Source organism: Stenella coeruleoalba (assembly GCF_951394435.1).
Source record: "Stenella coeruleoalba genome assembly, chromosome: 2".
Classification (NCBI taxonomy): Eukaryota; Metazoa; Chordata; class Mammalia; order Artiodactyla; family Delphinidae; genus Stenella; species Stenella coeruleoalba.
The window spans coordinates 160,835,902-160,859,179 of NC_137147.1; the positions used below are offsets into that span (position 1 = coordinate 160,835,902).

The following is a 23,278-nucleotide window of genomic DNA, read 5'->3' on the forward strand; positions in this document are numbered from 1 at the left end:
TGTGGATGGAGCCCAGCACTGAGTTTTCAGACACCCTCCAGGGGATTGTGACGCCTGCTCCAGGTGAGAACCGCTCATGTAAGGAGAGTGCTTCAGTCTTTCGATCTCACACTGCTAATGCCACAGTAGAGGTAGTTAAATAAGAAGACTTATTCTAGGGTCAGAAAGGGACAGCAGAGGTGGACGGGAAGGGGATGAACAGCTCAGCAGCCCTTGGGGCAGGACACCTCTGTGTGAGAAGGTAGGATTGTGTAAAGGTTAGAGATCATTTGGTGCCAGGACTTATGCTTCACCACTGACCCTAGTCCCTGGTATTTGGGAAAAAAAATATTTAAACATGGTACTAAATGTTAGTTTGTAAAGTACAGTCTGATCACCCCTTGCTCTCTTTGAGTTGGGTCTTCAAGCAGATATCACCTTACCTTCATATCTAGTCATCAATACTTTATTCACATAGCTTTATAACTAACAGCCCAGTCCTGTTGGGCTCTCACCTGAACCTGGAATTAACCTGGGGAAGGGAGACTTTGGCTGGGAGAAGACTGTCAGGTGGCCCTGCCATTACACATCACGTCACTCTATAGTTTTAAGGTGCTGCTTAGGATGTTGAAAAGATGTTGTTCAATGGTTGTTGGTCTGATTGGGGGGTGTTTGTTGCCACCTGATGGGCTTCCCACTTTGGACCGAGGGCGGAGAATGATGTCCATTCACTGTGTTTGTTGTGACCCCAACACTGCTCGTCTCAGTGTCCACCCCTTCAGCAGCCTACTATGGCCACAGAGGCCCCTTTGATCTGCTGTCACTCCCACGCAGTCTCTTATCGGCTCCCACAAGTGCCCAAGCTGCCCATCTGGTGCCCACAGATCCGCGGTGTCCCCTTAGCCTCCCCACCTACTCAGCCCAACACCTCTGGACTCCAGCCTCCAGCTCACTCACTGGGCCAGGGTTTTGTTCTTGATGTCTGATGATTTTGTCAGTGGCAGAGATCGAGTTCTGCAGGTGAAATGCAGCCTCCTCCAAGAGTGTTTTTTAAACCTATGTCATTTTAATTTACTTTGGGAAGAGCTGCCTGCACCTCCAATATGTTCTTTCGTATTTCTGGTCACATCCAGGGCAAAACATGTTAATGCGTAGTTGTTCTGGGATTAGGAAAATAAAACATAATGCAGTCACCTCTTAGCTACATCAGCCAAACTTGATGAGCATAGGTGTGTATATGTTTTCTTTTCTGAGAACCAGCTAATATTAAGGCAATTCAAGACAGATATTTTTTGAAGAAGCAAAGAGAGGAAAAGTGTAATCTCTTTTGTGAGCTACATTTACCCCAAGGCATTTATCATAAAATGCACTTTGTTTCTGATTGCATCACTCTGACAGCTGGGACGGGGAAGCAGCCACATTGAGAGATTGTCACACACTCTCACAAGCTCCTTTGGCTTCTATCAGTTTAATCTTTTTTCTTCTTCTGACCAGAAAACTCTTGGTTCAATTCCATTTGAATGTCAACAATAAAAAAGTAAAAAACACAGCAAAAACTTCATGAGCAAATGTTCAAACTTCAGGGGAAAATAATCAAAGGACCAGTTATTCCTATGTACCTCCCTAAAGATACACAATATCGTTTGATGTGCACATACAATTTAATATGACCTTCTGAAAAGCTAAAATGATCAGAACAAGAAAATTCACCATTTGAAATATTTGGGAAGAAAGTTTTATGTCATCCTTTCATGTGAAACTTCTCCAAACAATGGACTTCCTGGAAAATATAGAAGTAGCACAGCTCATGTTTTGGTAGAAATGTATGTTTGGGAATGTCTTCCCAATGACATTCATGTCGTAATGGGAAAGGAAACAAGATGGTAAGGGCTGTTGGTATGGTTTCCTAAAACAGGCTCCTAAATGTAATTTAAAGAAAATAAGTATGACAGCCCAAGGTCATCAATCATTTCTAATGATCACTCTTATTTTAACAATGGGGGAATGGAGCACAGGTGGGTAACAAGTCAGAGATGACCTTGTAAGTCGGTTGCACCAGATGAAATAAAATCCCAGAGGACTTTTCTTTCTGTGCTTCAGCTGCTGGCTTGTGTGAGCTTTTTATTTTAGTTGTGTCTTGGCTATACATTTTTAAAGCATCTAATGGCATGCAACCCAGCAGGGTTTGAATGTGATTAGACCCAGGTGAAGCACCATTAAAAATGGGAGACATGTTCAAATGACATGACATTTTGAATGGGTGCCCAACGTGGACCCCAGTGTGTTGGCTTTGTGTTTGTACTTGTTTCTTTGATTCTTAAACCGACTTCTTTTCAGAAGAAAATGTGCTTTCCTGAAACAGCTAATAGGATGCTTCATAGGTCACATGCTATTTTCGGGACCAGAGAAGAACAGCGTGTGTTATGGATGAAGTGAAAAACATCATTGCTGAGTTTCCCGGCTTTTGTAAGCTGAGGTCAAGGCATTACCTTTGATTTAACTTTTCAGTTGTTATTAAGTTTTCTTTTTTTCTTTGTTGACTGACTTGCAGCTTTGCTCCACCAATCAACCTTAACGCATTCACCCACCATCTCCCTTTGAACTTTAAAGGTATAATGGGCTCATCAACCCAAACTTTCTACTGCCTGTTGTACTAGGACTTGGTTCTGTGATTTCAATTGATCTCAACCAATTCAATACAGCAGGTGTTTATGCCATACACAAAGCCTGTGCCAGCCATTGTTTGAAGGCCATTTTTAAACTCTATGCCTAGCTTTTGTCTTACTCAAAAGTTCACACATTATATGTCCTCATAACATAAGTGTAAATGAATGTATGGGCATGATTTTGTAGTTGTTTGCTTTATATTTTATAGTATTTAATAATGGACCTGAAGTGTTTGTGGGTTGCAGTATGGAAACTATTGATTAGACCATCTACACTGTTATTTCTCACAACGTTATGGGGGGAAAGAAAAGCTTGACCTGGCTTTAGATAATATGATCATTTCCCTCATAGCTAAAACATTACATTCGAAGAGTTATTACCATGAAAGACACTAGGTAAGGAATGAGGGTAAAGAGTTAACTGTTCAATTTACTATGAAGTTGCTATTTAAATGCATTTTAGTAGAGTTGACCAAAACACATTTTCATGTGACTAACGGCTTTAAAATCATAGCATGTTAAGATTATAATTTGAGATGGGCAGCTAGGATTTGTCGCCTACCTCTTATGGCCCATGTGTCTCTAGGTGACTTCCTTTTAGAGCTCTTATAACAAGCACCCACATTGTAGAGATATTGATAGTGGAGTCAAGAGCATTAATTCAACTTTTTACACATGAGTCAGGAGAAAAGCACGGTGACTCTTAATACCAATCTAGTTCTCTATTCACTATTGCGTGCAACCTCTCATCATATCTGTTGTAGATGAGCCTGGTGGGATCCTTAGTTTGAAATTTTCTTTTATGAGTTTTCTCATCCACTCCATCTCCAACTGAAGATTTAGCATGTCTGGAAATCATAGATTTTTGTTTTTTCCTATATTCAAAATAAATCAAAATAACTTCATCTTGACCATCACGTTAATATCAAAAGCCTTATAATTTAGATGATAGCATCATAGCTAAACATAGTTATAATATCATGGAAATTATAGGACCCAAAGGAAAATCTTTATACATTATAGTGTAAAAGATCACATTTTTGCCTGCTTTTAGCACATAGAATTCTTCTTGGTAAGTGTAAAGTGCTGCATATGTACAGAGAACTTGTCAGCTAAAAATGCTTGAGGCTTTAGTCTGTATTTCAACAGGATGTGTTTGAGCAGATGTTTATTTCAACACTTCATCAGTTGAGCCATCACTGTATATTTGCCTAAAGAGGAAGAAGACAACGGCTGAAACGGATGAAGGAGTGAACAATGAAATACTCAGTGTAGCACAGACAGATATGAGGAAGCAGAGAAAGCTACTTTAGGTGATATTCTAAACGTTGAACACTGTACAGGCTAAGTTATCAGAAAAGATACTACCCTCAAACTTCTATAGACATGTATCAGTGCCTAGCAGCCAAATAACCCCCCTCAGCTGCATGTCATCTCTGTTTACAGTGCCATGTAAGTTAGGCTGGCTCTTCAGAGAGAGCACATCCCAGAGGGTCAAAATCATGTGCTGTTCTCCTTTTCAAGAGCCTCTGATGATGAAATAACAGATGGTTTATCTAACCTGATGTTTTCCTCATTGTCCTATTTTTCTGTTTGCTCCCACTCAGTATACTTCTTTGATTTGTATTTCTTTGTCTCCACAAGTATTGGCATTTTCTATATTCCCAACCTCTACCCTCTTCATTTTGTATTCTACTCACCCTCTGCCTTTTCAGAGCTACTGTCATTTCCTAAGGAGAGGTGGCTCCCAACTCTTGCAAACCTTCATTGCTTGCATTGATCATACTCACTGCTCACACCCTCACACCCACCAGACTTGCTGCCCCTCTTGTATCACCTACTACAACCATGTGCCATTTGGTCATCCTTGACCCCTCTCTCAACTTCAGGTCCACTTCCTGCCCATCATCAATTGCTCTTTTTCTTACGCCTCTCAATGTCTACACCCAAATCTCTATGTCTTTACTGTCAGAGCTTAGCAAAATCCCTTATCATCACTAACTTGGAGAAATTCAGTGGTCTCCTAATGCATCTTGTCTCCACCTTGCTCAGCTCAATCCATCTTCTACCATATGCTACAGGAGAGCTTTCTCAAAAGCACAGAAACAATTAGGTCGTACCCTGCTCTTCTTCCCACTTTCCTAACATTCACTGTGACTCCCAGAGGTGAGTTTGTTTTAGTTATTTTCTTTCAATTCACTGGGAGAAAAATCAGCTTTAACATGAAAAGCTGTGGGTAATATTTCTGAATGAGCAAGGAAATCAGAATATTTTAAAAGCGTTTGTCAGATAAAATGCATATTAGCAATAGCATAAAGAAAACTTCTTGCCTATAGAAGAAATGTATGAGGCCAAAAAAAAAAAATTAATGAGGAACTTATTGCAGAGCTAAACTGCAAATCTAGGTTAAAAAAAAATATCAGGGCAGCACCTCCTAAATTAAACTTAATTGAACTAGATTAAGCTGAATTAAAATTGATTAGGCCAAGCCTGACATCATTATGAATTTTAATAATAATAATTAATAATGTTTATTGAACACCTAGTTGATATAGGGTAAGACACAGTCCCTTCCACTGAGTTTATAATCTAAATCAGAAAGGGAGACTAAGACTCTGCTGAAAAAGTAAAAACAAGAAATAAACCTCAGGGAAATGAGTTCTGATAGCAATGACTCCATCAGGAGAGAATAGCTTAGTGTTGTAATGAAAGTAAGTAACTGCACAGAATGTTGGATTGTTTGTAATTATTTAAGGGAGGGATAAGGCCCAGAAATGTTATCCTATACAGCAGTTACTGGTGAGGTGAAAGTGTTTTGTCAGTTTTAGTGAAAAAGGAAAATTTAAGTGAATGAGGTACTAGGTATGATGAACCAAGAGGAAAAATTCATGTATCATTTCATTTGGTGAGGAGTAAGACTCAATAAACCTATTAATGGTACTTTCTTATGTATATTTGCAATAACTTAATTTCTTTAAACACTGATCATGTCATATTGTTGTACATGGGTCCTTTTTTAAAAAAAATTTATTGACCTTATTTTTTACAACAGTTTGAATTTCACAGCCAAATTGAGTGGAAGGTCAGAAATTTTCCAAATGGGTGCCTCTTGCCCCCATACGTGTGTAGTGTCCCCCATTACAACGTCACCACCAGAAGGTACATTTGTTACAACTGATGAACCCACATGGACACATCATCATCACCCAGAGTCCATAGTTTACGTTACAGTTCGCTCTTGCTGTTGTAAATTTATAGATTCTTTGATTCTTTTTTGAATCTGAAAAGGTCGAGTTAAATGTTGGTTTTATTTTTTAATAGCAACTTATAATTACTTTGTTTTCCAATAATCATTATTTTGACACATGATTAAAAAGCAAGTTGAATTGTTTTTCTTCTACTTCTTATAAATGCCTTGAAAAGCATAATTCCAAGGAATAGTTCTGAGAGTGTCTTGAGCAAGGACAGCATCTTTAAGACAAATAAGTATTCTTTCAGAATGCTACAATCAAAAAAATTAAGCTTATTATGCCATATTATATAGTCACAACTTTCAAAGATAAACATAAAATTGTCAGGAATTGAAAATTTCCAATTGCTAATACCTGCTCTTTAAAAATCCACTTTGTCACTAGAGGGGTTAGCACTCTCTTTAACTTGATCTGTTTCCTCTCTTGAGTCATATTGGAGAAGAAGTATACCCTGCTTTTCTTCAGCTTTAGCTGATAGTCTTTGAGTTATTCCTTGGGGAAAGTGTCAGCAGTTTATTCATAGCTGGTGTCAATAATTGATTCAGGTAGAATATGTTTCCCTCCTATAAAAGGAAGCTTTCAATAAATGAGGTATATAATGGCCATGGCTTCATAGGAATATAGTGACCAATGTCATGGTTCCAAGGCACACTCATCCCTTTCTTCCTAAGAGTACAAATGTCCTCTTGGGAACTTAAGGACTCAGAAAAAGATTACAAATTTAGGCTAGCAAGAGAAAACATGCATCCTTTCTCCACAAATATATCATGATTTCTCAGAGTAGGGAAATACTGTATATGTTAGAACTGCGATGAACCAATCAAAATTACATGAAGTCTGGTAAGTAACTCATAAACTCATGGCTCTATTTCCCCCCAATGGTATGAAAAGTATAATTTTTTTTTAAGATTAAAAATAAATACCAAAAGAGAGTATGTACATGATCTTGGATTTGGCAATGACTTTTTCCTTACAATACCAAAACCATACTCCATGAAAAAAAAATTGATAGTTTGGACTTCATTAAGATAAAAAACATCTGGTCTGTGAAAGACACTGTGAAAAGAATAAAAACAAGCCACAGACTGGGAGAAGATATTTGAAAAACTTATATCTGATAAGTGAATTTTATTTCAAAATATACAAAGCTCTTAAAACTCAACAATAAGAAAACCACCTAATTAAAAGATGGGCAGGAACTTCCCTGACGGTTCAGTGGTTGAGACTTCGCCTTCCATTACAGGGGGTTCAGGTTCAATCCCTGGTCAGGGAGCTAAGATCCCACATGCCTCGCAGCCAAAAACCAAAACATAAAACAGAAGCAATAGTGTAACAAATTTAATAAAGACTTTAAAAATAGTGCACATCAAAAAAAGAATCTTTAAAAAATTTAAAATAAAAGATGGGCAAATCTCTGAACTCATAAAGATGAACAGATGCTAAATAAGCATATGAAAAGATGCTCAACATCATTTGTTATTAGTGATTACAAATTAAAGCAATGAGATACCACAGCACTGACAACATCAAGTGCTGGTGAGAATGTGGGGCAACAGAAGCCGTGTCATTCACTGCTGGTAGGAAAGCCAAATGGTACAGCCACTAATGGAAAACTGTATGAGAGTTTCTTACAAAACTAAGATAATTTTACCACACTATCCAGCAACTGTGCTCCTCAGTATTTACCCAAATGAGTTGAAAACATGTCCATAGAAAAATATACACAATACTTATAGCAGCTTTTTTCATAATTGCCAAAACTTGGAAACCATCTAGATATCCTTCAATAGGTGAATGGATAAACAAATAATAGTACATGCCTACAAGGGAAAATCATCCAGTGATAAGATATAGGGATATATGTATATGTATAGCTGATTCACTTTGCTATAAAGCAGACACTAACACACCATTGTAAAGCAATTATGCTCCAATAAAGATGTTACAGGGCTTCCCTGGTGGCGCAGTGGTTGAGAGTCTGCCTGCCGATGCAGGGGACACAGGTTCGTGCCCTGGTCCGGGAAGATCCCACGTGCCGCGGAGCAGCTGGGCCCGTGAGCCGTGGCCGCTGAGCCTGCGCGTCCGGAGCCTGTGATCCGAAACGGGAGAGGCCACAGCAGTGAGAGGCCCGCGTACCGAAAAAAAAAAAAAAAAAGATGTTACAAAAAAAAAAGAAATGGTCTATCAAGCCACAAAAAGACATGGAGGAAACTTAATTGCATGTTGCTAAATGAAATTAGGAAGGAAGTCTGAAAGGCTATGTACCCTATGATTCTCACTATATGAGATTTTGGAAAAGACAGAAGTATACAGGAGGTAAATATATCAGTGTTTGCTAGGAGTTCGGGGTTAGGGATGAATGAGTGAAGCACAGGGCATTTTTAGGGCAATGAAACTATTCTGTTAGATACGGTAATGGTGGATACGCTATCCATGACATTTGGCAAAGCCCACAGAAACGTACAACACAGTGAACCCAAATGTAAACTATGCTCTTTAGTTAATAATAATGTATCAGTATTGGTTCACCAATTGTAACAAATGTACCACAGGAACGCAAGATGTTAATAATAGGGAAAACTGGAGATATGGGGGAAAGGGGTTCATGGAAACTCACTATGCTTTCTGCTCAATTTTTGTATAAACCTAAAACTGCTCTAAAAAATAAAGTCTATTAGGGAATTCCCTGGTGGCCAGTGGTTAGGATTCTGGGCTTTTGATGCTGGGAGCCCAGGCTTAATCCCTGGTCGGGGGAACTAGGATCTCGCAAGCTGCATGGCGTGACCAAAAAATAAATAAAGTCAAATAAATAAATAAATAAATAAAGTTTATTAAAAAATTAAAAAATAAATACCCTATCAGCCCAGGTCATGGAGAACCCTCATACCACCATGCCCAATATTTCTGCGCATTCCTAAACCATCTATGGATCTAGGAGTCCTCAGGCACAATTTGTGGATTTAGGGTAGGGTAGATGTACTCTGACAGAAACCTTTGTGATTTAGTGTGATAGAGGGCATAGTTTTTATTAGAGATGGTTTTTGGGTTTTTTTGCCAACAAGAAGGTGCCGTTTAATCTGCTGAAACAGGTACTTGTCAAATGTTTTTACCTAATGACTGTCCGTGTACTCAAAACACATGATCTCACCACATTGACGCAATTTAGTTTGGTTAAGGTAGTTTGCCTTAAGCTACTAAAGCAGGTGCCATGCTCTGACCATGGAGTTGATGGTTGAGTGATAGACATGATATCTAGCTGCCCAAGAAGTCTAGCATCCAACCCTGTCACAGTGAGCCAGGGTAAGAGGAGAAATCAGTTGGCGTATTGTCATCTTCCCTATAGATTGGCTTTCTAGACACTTTGAATTACAAAAGACAAGTATTGAAGGAAAGATTTGACAACCTAAAGACCGTGTGAATCTCAAAAGATGGTTCCTTATAGTGAAATAAATGATGACCTCAATGGAATACAGATAAACTTTAAAATTGCAGTGGCTTAATAAACTAGAAGTCTTTTCCTTACTCCTGTAAGGGTAAAATCATTGGTATGTATTGGGTGATGAGTTTTAAGATCCACATAGTCATTGAAGGACCCAGTCTGATGAAGGTTTTGTCACCTTCAAAGTGCGGCTTTTTTAGCCATCATGAGTGTTGCTATTCATCCAGAGGATGACAAAAAAGAGAAAAAATTAACACATGGAAGCTGTTTGGGGACAGGTGCATATTACTTCTGCCTGCATTCTATTGGCCAGAATTCACTCAATGGGTACATCTAAGTATAAGGGAGGCTGGGAAATATGGAGGTAAAGGAAGTGAGTATGCTGATAAATATAAATGTAGATACAGTTATAGATAAATATATAGATATAGATACAGATGCTGTTACAGATAAATATAGAGATATATCCTCCAAGTGCATATATCTTATCCATTTTTATATTAATTTATTGTATTTGTTATGTACATTAATTAAGAAAACAAGAATGGATTGGAATTGGGTGGTGAATATAATTTAATTAATGAAACAAGAGTGAATCTTCCCATGACAATGTCATATTTTAAGAAATATGACTAATGCACCTTTTTGTAGCAGAAATTATATATTGAAATATATATATATATATGAAATGAGAAAGTTAGTTAGGCAATCCTACTAAAAATGGTTAGATTTCTTTCTCAACTTATTGAGGAGAGACATCATAAGTTTCTTTCTATTATTTTAAGTTCCGTCAATTTTTTTCTTTCCCAGGAGAGCTAATTTCTCGCTGCAGTCTTGAGTCATGACAGATAATTAGGAAATCTGGTCAGGCTTCTGCGGTGCCATATTTCTGCAATTTTTATATTGTTATAAAATAGCTTCAGGGGAGACACACATACAAAAAAAAAAGATAATAAGGGTGAGAGTGCATTAGCCTAAAGTAGAATTTTATTGTTTTCCATCTGTTGTAATTATGAAAATAAACTCTCTTGTACTCTGATCAGCAGGATAAGTCATCAGAAAGATGTTTGTGTCTTGCAACGTATCTTGTTACATGTTATAAATAAGAGCATCTTATCTGTATGGCTTTTTTTTCTCTCTTTTTCCCTTAGGAGCAGAGCCATTGCAATCTTCCTATTAGAAGAGTGGTTTTTCCCCCCAAACCAACATAGCTTGAGGGAATAGTATTTGTTTCAACCAAATCATTACTGCATGTGGGATTTAGATTTGCATTTGCACATATTTCCAAGGTGACTGAAAAAGCATCATTTTAAGAAAAGAACAATTTAAATATCATAGTTTGGGAGATGTGTTTTCTCTCTACATACTGATTAAGAGTAATATATGTGATTTCTATTGAGAATGGTAGAGTACTCAGTGAGCATCCTTCACCTAAATTTTACAGTGACAAACAAACTGACTCAAGAAAAAGAAGTTCTATTCTTCCTCTGTCTCACATTCATATTGCCTGAGCTACTGAAAGCTTTCCTTAAATTGTGTGCTGATTATTTTTGAATATTAAGGAATGATTTCATTATATTGAAGAGAATGGCATAGTCAACTGCCTTAACCCTACATTTATTATCTCTAAATTAAGGGAAGAACCTAACTTTGACACTGATGATGGAAAAAATAAAACCCAAGGTTTTGCCTACAATATCATTTTTATCTTTTCCTAAAAAAAAATGAAATATTAATGGCTATTAATTGACTCCTGTTGTATCATACAGTGCATTTTTAATAGACCATATTTTTTCAGAGCAGTTTTAGGTCTACAACAAAATTGAGCAGGAAGTGAAGAGATTTCTCCTCATCCCTCATCCCCTAGATATGCACAGCCACTCCTATAATCTGCATCCCCCACAAGAATGGTATATTTTTTACAAATGATGAACCAGCACTGACACCTCATTATAACCCAAGGTCCATAGTTTACATTAGGGTTCACTCTTGGTGTCGTACATTCTTTGGGTTTGGACAAATGTATAATGACATGTACACAAGATATGGTATCATACGCACTAGTTTCACTGCCCTAAAAGTCCTCTGTGCTCCACCTATTTGTCCCTTCCTCCCTCCAACCTCTGGCAACCACTGGTCTTTTTACTGTCACCATAGTTTTGCCTTTTCCAGCATGTCATATTCTTGGAATTATACAATATGTAGCCCCTTGAGATTAGCTTTTTTCACTTAGTAATATGCATTTAAGTTTCCCCCATGTCTTTTGATGGCTTGATAACATTTATTTTTGATGCTGGATAATATTCCATTGCCTGGATGTACCACAGTTTGTCCCCTCACTTACTGAAGAACAGCTTGGTTACTTCCAGGTTTTGGCAATTATGAATAAAGGTGCTATAACCATCTTCGTGCATACAATGGATTTTTCATTATGGCTGGGAAATGGAGGGGGTGGAAACACAAAAAATTTTTTAGATTTTTGAAGGGGCTCTAGAAATCATATGAACCAGTGATCCCCTCAAATCTAATTTCCAAAAGTTGGGCTTCCCTGGTAGGAAGATTTGGGAGCCACTGCTCTGGGCAACTCATTAATTTTAGAACATAAGAGAGAGAGCTTAAGTCATTCAAGTAGGGAGTGGCAGAGTCAGGGCAAGAGTAGAGAAGTGTTCTTGGTTTTAGCCCTGTGTGATTGTGTTAATTATAAATCTGAGAGCAAAGTCCTTTTCCTATTACTCAACATAAATACTTGTTGACATTATAGGAAAGCAGTGATGCAATTTCTCTACCTTTACACTATGTGAAGTCCCAACGAAGTGGTGAAAACTCACCCTTAATTCAGGGTGCTCTGAATGGACTCAAATTTTAGCCAAATAGAATACTGTGAATTTTCTTCTTTAGGGCTCCCTAGTTAATCCATGAAGAAGACTGCTTAAGCATTTTGATTTTAAGCATTTTGATTTTCAACATCTCACCATTTGGGGTATTTGAGCAAAAGGTGCCACTTGCAATTTTCTAAAGACCCTGACATGAGTTGAATGTCTAGGAGATTATACACTGAGGGGAAGGACCATGAAGAAGCCAACCCACAGTTTGATAGAGCTGTGATGAAGGTACCTTTCATATTTTTGTTATTTCGTATTTTTCTCTGAAAAGAAGACACTTGTACAATACCTTTTCTCTTCCATCTGTGCTCTTATCCCCAGACCCGCAGAACCCATTATAGTTTGGTTACATGGTTTTAGCTGACTCCTATGATGTATAATAAATGTGATTTTTAAAAATTTATTATAATAATATATATATACTGTTCCCAGCTCTATAAACATGTAAAATTAGGGATAGCTTTAGAAAATAATGGGAAGATTAAAGGGGCCTCCTATCTCAAACCATTCTGCATAGAGTCTCCCAAAGTGGACAGGGAATTACCAATTCCTCTTACCTGGGAGTCACCTCAAGGGGGAGAATGACTTAAAGGACAATCAAATGTATGAAATGACAGTAATTACTTTGTGACCAAAGTGAGTGTAAGAAAAAAGCAATTACATTTTAAATGTAAAATACATTTTAAAAACATCTAAACTATAATCAATTTTTAGGTTCCACAAAGGGGTGAACAATTTGATAAACAGTTTACATGACAGGTTTCATGTGCAATTTGTGGGAAGAAATCTTTCGAGTACTTCTGGTTGGGTTGTTATAAATGGATATATTTTTCAATATGTATTGAGGCTGGATAGTATTTGTAGATGGGGAAGAGGAAGGAAAGACTATGTTATGGGAGGATGATGATATGGACAAAAGCAATGAGCTAGAATACCTCAAAATTCCTTTAGGGAATGATGAGTAAACCAAGGCTGGTGCACATGGATGAAAGTCTAAAGATAGGACAGAATTAGCTGTCAGTTGAATGAAAATTATTAAAACGGAGCAGGACTCTCTGTTCCTTCCACCCCACCCCCCAACCCTGAAGTCTTCCGCCTGCCTTTTGCCTGTAGAAAAACTTTAGCCAAAGAATAAGTTTAATCAGAGAAGTGAGAAAATGCAGAAACAAAGGAAAGCAAACAGGACAAAACAATAATAGTATAGTCATTAAGCAGATTCAAGGACCTTTAGTTCCTCCTCAAGGCCTATAGATCACATTCTGAGCCATATCCTATGAGCTGTCTTGTAGATACTGAAATCCCCACCAGGTGGAAGAAGTTAACTACATGTTGACCAGACTGTAGCCATGACATAAGCTGCCACAATTCTGAGAAATGGCCTCAAAGAAATGGGAAAAAAACCGACCCTGGCACTGAAGACTAAGTGTACTTAAAATAATCAAGATGACACTGGTCAGACCACTGCAGGACCAATTTCAAGATGACGGTCAGAGCTGACTGTGCTGTTTCTGCATGTAGCCCCCTCCCTCTGCCTGTAAAAGCTCTTGCCCACTGATTGTCGGGGCGGGGATAGTGGGTGGGTCGGCCTTTGGACAGGAGTCCCCTCCCCCCATACCAGGTTGCCGGCCTCTGAAATAAACCAAACTTTCCTTTACGCCAGCCTTGCCTCGTTATTGGCTTTAGAACGGCGAGCAGCCAGAACCCCACTGCAGTCAGTCTTTTGGCGTCCAACGTGAGGTTGCTGCGCTCTCGCGACATCTGGCTCCCGGGGTTTTACGAGAGCAGAGCCGCGGCCATGAAAACTCGCAGGCGTGGCTGTGAGGAACTGTTGCTCCTGGCTTGTAGTCCCCAAGAGGGGGTTTTGGGGGGACATTCCTAGCAGCTGCCAAAACCATTTGTTTGGGGGAATCCTCCCTGTTTCTCCCCTGCTGGGCACTGGCTGCCGAATTACGCTTATTCCTCAGTGGAACAGAAATATGCATCTGGACGACCTGACGAGCTCTGAGACCGAGTAAGTCACCGGTGTTTCCCGGGCAAACTTCCCTTTTGAGCACGAAGTGCTATTTGGGCATTTTGCCAGGTGGTTCAGACATTTGTCTGACTTTGAGGACCGTATGTGAGCACTGAGTGTCATTTGGGCATTTTGTCAGTTGGTTCTGACGTGTGCCTTACATTGAGGGCCATTTCTGTTGGGGAAGTGTTTGTTTGGGACTCCATATCAACAACCATAAAATTAATATCTTTGGGCTTCCCTGGTGGCGCAGTGGTTGAGAGTCCGCCTGCCGATGCAGGGGACACGGGTTCGTGCTCCGGTCCGGGAAGACCCCACATGCCGCGGAGCGGCTGGGCCCGTGAGCCATGGCCGCTGAGCCTGCGCGTCTGGAGCCTGGGCTCCGCAATGGGAGAGGCCACAACAGTGAGAGGCCCGCGTACCTCAGGGGAAAAAAAAAAAAAAAATTAACATCTTTATGCATTTCAAGCAATCTTTATTCCATCAGTAATGTTCACGTTATTACAAGTTTGGGAATGTATCTTGCATAAAACTTTTATCCTATCCGTGTTACTATATTAACGTGAGTGTTGTTTAAGACATTTTGGTACACATGCATTCTCCCTTTGGTTAGATGATTTCTATATTATCCTAGTGCAGTCTTTCTCAAAGTATCGTCTCCAGACTGACAGCATCAGTGTTATCTGGAAATTTCTTTGAAATGCACAGTTTGAGAACCACTATATTAACCCTGTCAGGTGACTCTAAGAATTGCCAGAGCAGAATTATTGATTTCTTTACTTTGTATCTCCTTTATGACCTCAGGTGTTATTGTCAAAGGAGTATATGCTAAATAGCTGTAAAGAAGTTTTTTTTTTTTCATATTTTTGATGATTTTACTTCCCATAAGAGGGAGACACTTAGTCAATCGGAGCATACCTGACTGGCCCATCTGTCCTCTGATCCCTAAACCCCAAGAATCCATGATAGTTTAGTTTTATGGCTTTAGCAGACTCCTAAGCTACAATTAACCAAAAGTATATAATAAATAGATTTTGTATTTTAAAATTTTTATTATAATAAAAGATACGGACGTTTGAATAGGCATTTTTGAGAAAAGTTCAGAGATCTCCTTCAGCAGCAGTGATTCCTTTCAGAACAGCCCTGTATGGTTGTTCAGGCTGTGAACTGCACAACTTCTGGGAGTGCCATTCACTTAGCCAGAAGTATAAATGATGCTTCTTGGAATTGCACTATACAGAGGCCCTGATTCCTATGTTTAGGCAGGAACAATGGACTGTAATAAGAAATATGGGTAGTCTAATTTTCTAAAGAAGTGACTAATGTTTATCCTTGATAATCTCTATCTTCGTTTCAAATGGGCTATTTATTTGAGGCTATAGCGAGAGCTTAAATAAGGTGTTTTGTCATAAAAATTTTTAAAACAAGTAAATACAGATTCGTTATCATAAAAATGGCTACCATTTAATTTTGCACAACTAATAGGAGTGTAATTGTTGAATGAACTAATTTAACAAAGGATCATTTAGACATTTTAGAAGAAAACAACTAAAATAATCCTTTCCTTTGGAGTTATTCTGAAATATGTTGTTTTTCAAGTCTTCCTGTTAAAAATTAGGTAACTTCAGAAATTTATGCTAAATAGATGGTTAGTGTTATATTCCTCTGTGTGTGTGTTTATTTGCATAATATATTCCTAATATACACATGTGAAAGCATCAAGTCAGTGTTTCCATGTAGACATTTCTAGGTATGTTCTATATAGTATGGCAAAGCAATACAATTTCTGTCTTCTATAATAACAGTATAATTTCTCCTAAAACTGTATTCTTCATGAACAAATGACACATTGACAGAGTGTACAGGAATTTATTTATATCAGTCAAATCTGGACTGGAAACACCTTCCACATTTCCTTTGTGATCTTAGTCTAGTCTTCATAACAATTCCAACATTGAGATGGAATCACCTACAGTAGTAGGTTAAGGTAGGGAGGCTTTCAAATATCAAATCTTCCAGTAGAACTAGTGGTTCCAGATGTTTTAGCATCTGTTTGTTGTCTGGGCATAAAGTTTTCACATGAGGACTCAAAATGAAAAGAAAAATCTTATTATGAAGATAAAGATATTTGCTGTGTTTCTAGCTCTGGGTTTGGTCTCAAAGACAAAAGTAAGGGTTAATTTATATTCGTTTACTTATACACTTTTTTTAAATCCCACAAAGGAGTTTTGGAGGTTTACAGAATTGCATACAAGAAACAGAAAAACTACAACTAAATTCCTGCAGCAAAGAAATGTAAACTGGAGGCCAGTGTTACAGGCACTGGGTAGAATGCCATGGTTAATGTTCTTAAGGAGTATTTGGACAATTCTGAGTAACTAAACAAGATTTCCAGGGTTAATATACAGTGCCATAATTGCAGGTTAAACCTAACAGATTTGAGTCCCCCAAATGAAGTGTTTTCAGTATATATAATAAAAGCATGACCATAAAGGCACTAGTGGAATTTCTTGGTTAACTTAGTAGCTGATAGAGTCTCATTGTTATTCCTACTCATTTGGGTTTAGCTTTAATCAGTGATACTCTTTTGCTACTCAGATCACGTGCATGGTGAGAAGAGTGACAGCTCAGGTAGTAAGCAATAGGACTGGCTGGCATTTTATACCTAAACTTGACCATAACAGTGGCTATAAGGCGAAAGGGCACTCAACATACAGTGAAAGGTCATTACTAATAAGTGATTTCTAGTCACTGGAATGGAGATGCTGAGTGTTCCTTAACATTTTGGAAAGTTTCTTTTTAGTAGGTGATAAAGTGTCTCAACTATGGCTAACTTTCGTGATAGGAGAACCAGGTAAAAATTGACTAGCCTCAGGAAGGCTTGAAGTTCTTACTATGTTGTTGAAGTCAGTACATCACTTTCTCTCCTATGTGCAATCACCATTCACCCAAATGCCCAACTTTGGAAAGATGCATTTAGATTTGACATCTCCCTCTGTCTCATCCCACGTATTCAGCAGCCATTTCTATCAGTTCTACCCTATAAATGTCTTCCAGTTCCTTCAAAGATAAATTTGTCATTCAGTCTCATTAAACATTAATTTATTAATCATAGTCAACAAAACAAGTTGGAATGTAAACAACTACAATTTACACCCACTGCCATGGCCCCGTTTTTCTGTCTTTCAGAATCCAGTGGGATGATTCATCAATGGCAGATCTCTGGGCACTATGACTAATTAGGTTAGGCAAGCAACATGGGAAGCAGTGAATGTTATATTTTTGTTTTTTGTTTTTTCGTTTGTTTGTTTAGTAGCATGAGTAGAGGATTTGGAGCTTCTATAGAGATATTTGCATAGTATTTACATGAAATTCATTTATACTGTATCATAGGTTCCCTCCAGTTGCTTTCTAAGATAACAAGTGTTTGGATTCCTCTCACCCACTGTACCTCCATCTGCCTTTAAGGCAACTGTAGTGCTTTCTTGAAATCCTATGGACTGCAAGTCAGACAAACTGTTTTATTCCCTAGAATTGTGTGTTTATGGTTCCTCCCTCAGAGCATCCCACTAACTGTAGTGTGGCCCTGAGCAGTGAAATCTGGAACTGTCAGATCTGGAGGTCATTAAAATATGCCGGAAAGCAGAACGGAGGCCTCTCAATTCTTTCCTGGTATCATCTATTTCTGATAATAATGGAAAAAAACTGATCCTACATGAATTCTTCCACAGATGATTTGGTGAAGGGCCAAAATTAGGGCTCCTCTCTTGCACCATTTCACTCCTCCAACCCATGCTATTTCTTGCCAAACTAGAGGAAAATTAAGCCCCTATAAGTTAAATTTCATAAAAACACAAAATAGAACCATGTCTTACATGTTTTCATACATATAACTATGTAAGAAAGGAGGGAGGTGGACAATTACGTGTTCAGAACTGTTCTAGTACCTGGGAAAGTCATAGGTGGAAAGGAACCTGGGCACTATAGACAGGCAAACCAGGCATATTTAATCTACCCCACAAGTCTAAGGCATATCTGAATCACTGTAGTTGAGGACCACTTCACAGGAGACAGGCTACAATATTTTCAGAACTAAATTAGTGAAGATCTATAGGGACCAAGTAAAAATGCGTCATAATAAGAATGTAGACCTTTGGAGTCATTGCTGTGATAATTATGATATTCACTTTGTTTGCTTAAGAATTGTGCAATTCACTTTGTTCGCTTTGTAAGCTGTAAAATAAAAGTAACAGCTCTACCCAGAAGTGTTTTTAAGGAGGTTGGCTGCTCCTGTTATCAGTGGCATCTGTGTTGAGCCCAACAAATATACAGAAGTAATAAATAATATTTAAAGCAAGAATTTTTGACTTTTAAACTCTTCTAATAATTAGGCAAATAGTTCTTTCTTAATTTCTGTGACTTTGCTCTTCTGAGGGCAACAGGAAAGTTCACAGGAAATAAAAGCATGTGTTGCATGATGATTGAAGAATACCTACGTAAAATTCTTTTAATTCTGAACTATTTTAAGATTTGGAGGTATTTACAGCAAGTATTCATTACATTAAAACCCAAAATGAAGTATGTAAAAGAGTCTGGTTTATTTTTTCCATACTAATTAAAAGAAGATCTTTCCTTTTAATTTTAGCAGAATACTGTTTATTTTCATTACGCAGCAACAGATTGCATAACAGAGATTCATAGAAGTTGGGAGGCTAAAAATTTTCAGCCTGATGTTGGCTGATTGTACAAATAAATGGATTTATTATTGCTTAAAAATGGCTCTGCAGTAAAGGAATTGTTTCCAATGCTCGTGTATAAAACTCTGGTTTGGATAAGAGTCCAGAAAAGATAGTCGGTCTACAACATTTACAGGAAAGAAGCAGACATGAGCTATGGGATGCTATAAATCCTAGTTATTATTTTATTACTCCCCCTCAGTGGTCTCTAGATTTTGAAATATGTTATCCTGACTGAAATTTTGAACACTTTGTGATTATCTTGTTTTCCCTTTAGGATGGGATTTTATGACCTGTCCCTAAATCCCACTTCTGTGATTCTCTCCAATAGAGTGATTCTTTAGCAGACGTCAGGTTTGGGAGAATGAGAGAAAATAAATATATGAACTTCTCTCCTGGGATTCAAATAGCACATTTTTTTTGTTTGTTTTTGGATGCTGGGAGGAACAAACCTCTGAGTACAGATTAATTACTTTTCTCTGTTTTTCTTTTTAACTAATAATTATAGTAAGAATATGCTTGATTCAACTTTTATTCTATTATACTTTTCCCCCATATTTAGTTATTTTTCATTATTCAGTTATCTCCTTAACTTATTCTTATAAGCAATGCTAATAGGAAGAACAGAGGAATTATTTTGGAAACTATATGTGACCACTAAATTTTATAAAAATTGCATATATTTTGTTTTATGGAATGCATTTATATTATGCTTAAGCAGTACTATCTTTAAAATCTGAGTTGCTGACGAAAGCAAAGGGATTGATGTTCAGTACACAGGACAATCATTTGTTCATTCACCAATTATTTCTGAAGTACTAGTAAACAGTAAAGTATGATCCAATCTAGGGTTAATTAGAAGTATTTAATGTAGATTATATCATAATTTTGCTATATGAACTTAGCATTTCGGATATAGTTTATACTATTTATCAATACCACACATTTAGTCATATCATGAAGTGCTTCTTTAAAAAAATATTTATTTTTTAAATTGAAGTATAGTTGATTTACAATACTGTGTTAGTTTTAGGAGAACACCAAAGTGATTCAGTTTTATATACATTTTTTCAGATTCTTTTCTGTTATAGGTTATTATAAGATGTTGAATATAGTTCCCTGTACTATTCAGTAAATCCTTGTTGCTTATCTATTTTGTATATAATAGTTTGTATCTGTTAATTCCATACTCCTAATTTATGAGTGCTTTTATAAATAAAGCAAGAAAAATATGTATAATTTCTAACCTTTAAAAAAATTCATCATATTTCATTTGTTTTGTGTCAAATTCTTGTTACTTTCCATACTTCCTGCCCATAGGTTTGAACTTCTTGTGGTTTCTTTCTGAAAGAGAAAGCTACTCAACTCTGAATGATACTCTCCCTACAGATTTAAGTACCTGGAGAGAAGAATATGTTTCCTATCCCAAAGTCATAACTCAAAGAATAACAAAAACAACTCTTCCTTTACAAAAAGTACTAAATCTAAGCAGAAATGTTATCAGATGAGCAATAAGTTATTTCTAGCGAAATCAGTCCTGGCACACTGAAGAGTACAGAGTCTTTGGCCTGCCAAGAACTTCTTTCCAGCCAATGAATCTGTGACAGGAAGTGAGATTTAAGGAAAGTCTTTTCTCACTCTGGAATTTTACCATTAGCCCACAAGGCTGAAGGCTTAACATTTTTCATCTCATTTGAAAAAAAATTACAGTTGTATTATATTGTATAGTTTTTAAGAGCCATTAATACTCTCTTTGTTGATTGGACTAATTAGACAATTACCAAAATATCCTGAGTATTCAAACATCGTAAAATGGCATTAAAACTGCAAGACATAAAGTATTGCCCGATAATATAATAACCATGCAAGAGGAGAAATTCAGAATAGAAAATGAAGTCTGTCACTTGGCTGTCCCACTGGACTAGGCTGACTTTTTTGAAAAAGATATTTTACAGCTCCCTGAAGAGCTATGAATCCTGAATCTGCCAAAATAGATTAAGCAGTTGGTTCACAAGATAAGAGCTCTACAGGGAAAACATTTAGGGTCCAATTAAGTTTGGATGTCGGCAAAACTAACTGGGAAGAAGTTGTATGATGCCAGTCGATTGGGTAGGATTTACAGTGACTGAAGATTTCTTGATAAGTGCTAAAATTGCAGGTCATCTCTGAGATGGCTTTATCTCTGAGCTGAGTAGCCATTCAATTGCCCTTTAAGTGTCACAGAGTTATTTTCATGGACTCTTAGAGTCCTACCAGGTCAGCTTGCTGTCTTTCTAACAAGTGCTGGAATGCCTTCTAAATATCCCTGACAAAGGCTAACCAGTCTTTGTTTAAACTCTTCCAAGTAATGGGGAGCTCACTACTTCACAAGGCAAGTAATCTTTTTCAATCAGCCTTTTGAAAATTCTGCTTTATACTGAACTTAGTTTACTTATGCCTCTCACCAAACTGGTTGTATCTTAGAGTTCTAGTTAAACCTCTTCAGACACAATTTAAGGCAATACATACATATGCACATAGAAACCTTCAATGCACATAGAAACCCTCAAATATTTGAAGACATTCTGGGGTTTGAATTTTGGCTCTGCTGCTTACTAGCTGTGTGAAGTTGGGTAATTTTTAAAAAATTACTCTGACTCTAATTTCCTCACTTCTAAAATAGGTATAATAAGAGTACTTCTTTTATTGAGCCAGTTAGAGGATTAAATGCCTGACACATAGTAAATGCTCAGCTAATGTATGTTCCATCTACATAATCAGTCTGTCACTAGCCGCCTCCTGGTACCTGGTGCTGGAGAAACAAACGTTAGCTAATGGAGTTTTCTTTGTAATGAAGAAGACAACAAAACCTTAAGTATGCAATATCAATAAAGAGTTCCGGGTTCTCTGAGAGAAGACACACAGTGCTGGGGGTAGGGGGGATGATTGACAGGGCAATGGGCAGTTCACATGGGGGTCTAGGAGCAGTTCCTGGCAGAAAGGATGTTTACCGTGAGATTGGGTAGATAGTGAATTGACCAAGTGAAGAAGATGAAATTATGAGAGTCCCAAGTAGATGGAAAAACATGGAAAATAAACTAAGAGGTAAAGAGGAGAATAAAGGTTGTAGAAATTAAGGCTGTTTAGTATGGATTGAGTAGAGTATGTCAAGCTGTGGGTAATAATAATAATAATATTGATAAATCCTAGGATTTAGGGAGGGGCCTTGTAAGCCATGTTAACTACTGGGATAATGAGAAACTATTGAAAGATTTTAAAGAAAGCAGTAACATGGTTGATTTGTAGTAAGGGAATAATGTGAGCATTTTTCAGATGGACCAATCAATTGTGGCAGAAATTTTCAAAGTTCACAGTCCCAGTGAGGCCCAACTGGGAGGGGTGCACACCTTGGGACGTTTCAGGGACATGATATATAAACTATTATCGTTTAAAAAAAATCACCTAGCCCTTATATCCCAATTTTTTTAGGACACTCCCAGTTTACACCTGTAGTCGAAGATTAACTATCCTTAGCATCCTCTCCCTGTTTCAGAATTGTCCCAGATTAAATGAAAAAGGCATGGTCATTGTGCATAATACCCATAAACATGGAATCTTAAGTTATCTCCCATTCTTTGAGAGCGCTTGCTCTAGAAAGCCTATGTTTCTAAGCAGGCTTAAACTTAACCTGGTAAGTGTAAGAAGTTGTTGCTGTTTTGAATTTCCTGTTTAAGGGACAGTATAATGGTATAATTATGCTACTCCTTTAATCTCTTCCCAGTAAGTTACTGGGTAGAAGGGAAAAGCTTTCTATGTTCTAGTAACCCTTTATTTGACAATTAGATTTTCTTTCTTCCAAAGAAAGAAACATCTGTTCTATTGTGCCAAAGTTATTTTTCTTTTCATGTTTGATGCTAAGCATTCCACAGTGGAAGTAATCACTGACTTGGGAGATGTGGCTGTACTAGGTAATGACTGGGTTCAGGTGAGTGCAGATGTGGCCGTAGGAGAGAGTGGCCACAGCAAATGCAAGAGATCGTTGTTGAAGACCCTAAGCATTGGATAGACATTGGACAGTCTTGGGATAATGATAGTCTTTAGGGTAGAAGGGAAACCAGAGTCCGGTACCAAAGTCTTTAAAAATCAGGAATATTGCCCAAAGTCTTCAAATTGTAGCAGTCAAAAGGGATGGGGGACCGTGGATCAAAGATGTGTACTGAAAAGGAGCAGGGAATTTTACATGAGGATTGAGGAGACATGATCTGGAAATGGAGGCAGAAAGGGAGAAATCCTTAAGCCAGACCTTCAGATATATATATATATATATATATATAT

At 37.6% G+C, this 23,278-nt stretch overlaps 1 protein-coding gene across 7 annotated transcripts in view; it reads left to right on the plus strand.

The window, feature by feature from the left end:
* Positions 1 to 13,883: 13,883 nt before the first annotated feature.
* CELF2 (CUGBP Elav-like family member 2) overlaps positions 13,884 to 23,278 on the plus strand; it is a 1,226,917-nt gene continuing 1,217,522 nt past the window's right edge. For all 7 annotated transcript variants that reach the window (XM_079914891.1, XM_079914887.1, XM_079914888.1 and 4 more), the window contains exon 1: positions 13,884 to 14,228. The gene's annotated coding sequence lies outside the window, so the exon portion shown is untranslated. The remainder of the gene's footprint in view (positions 14,229 to 23,278) is intronic.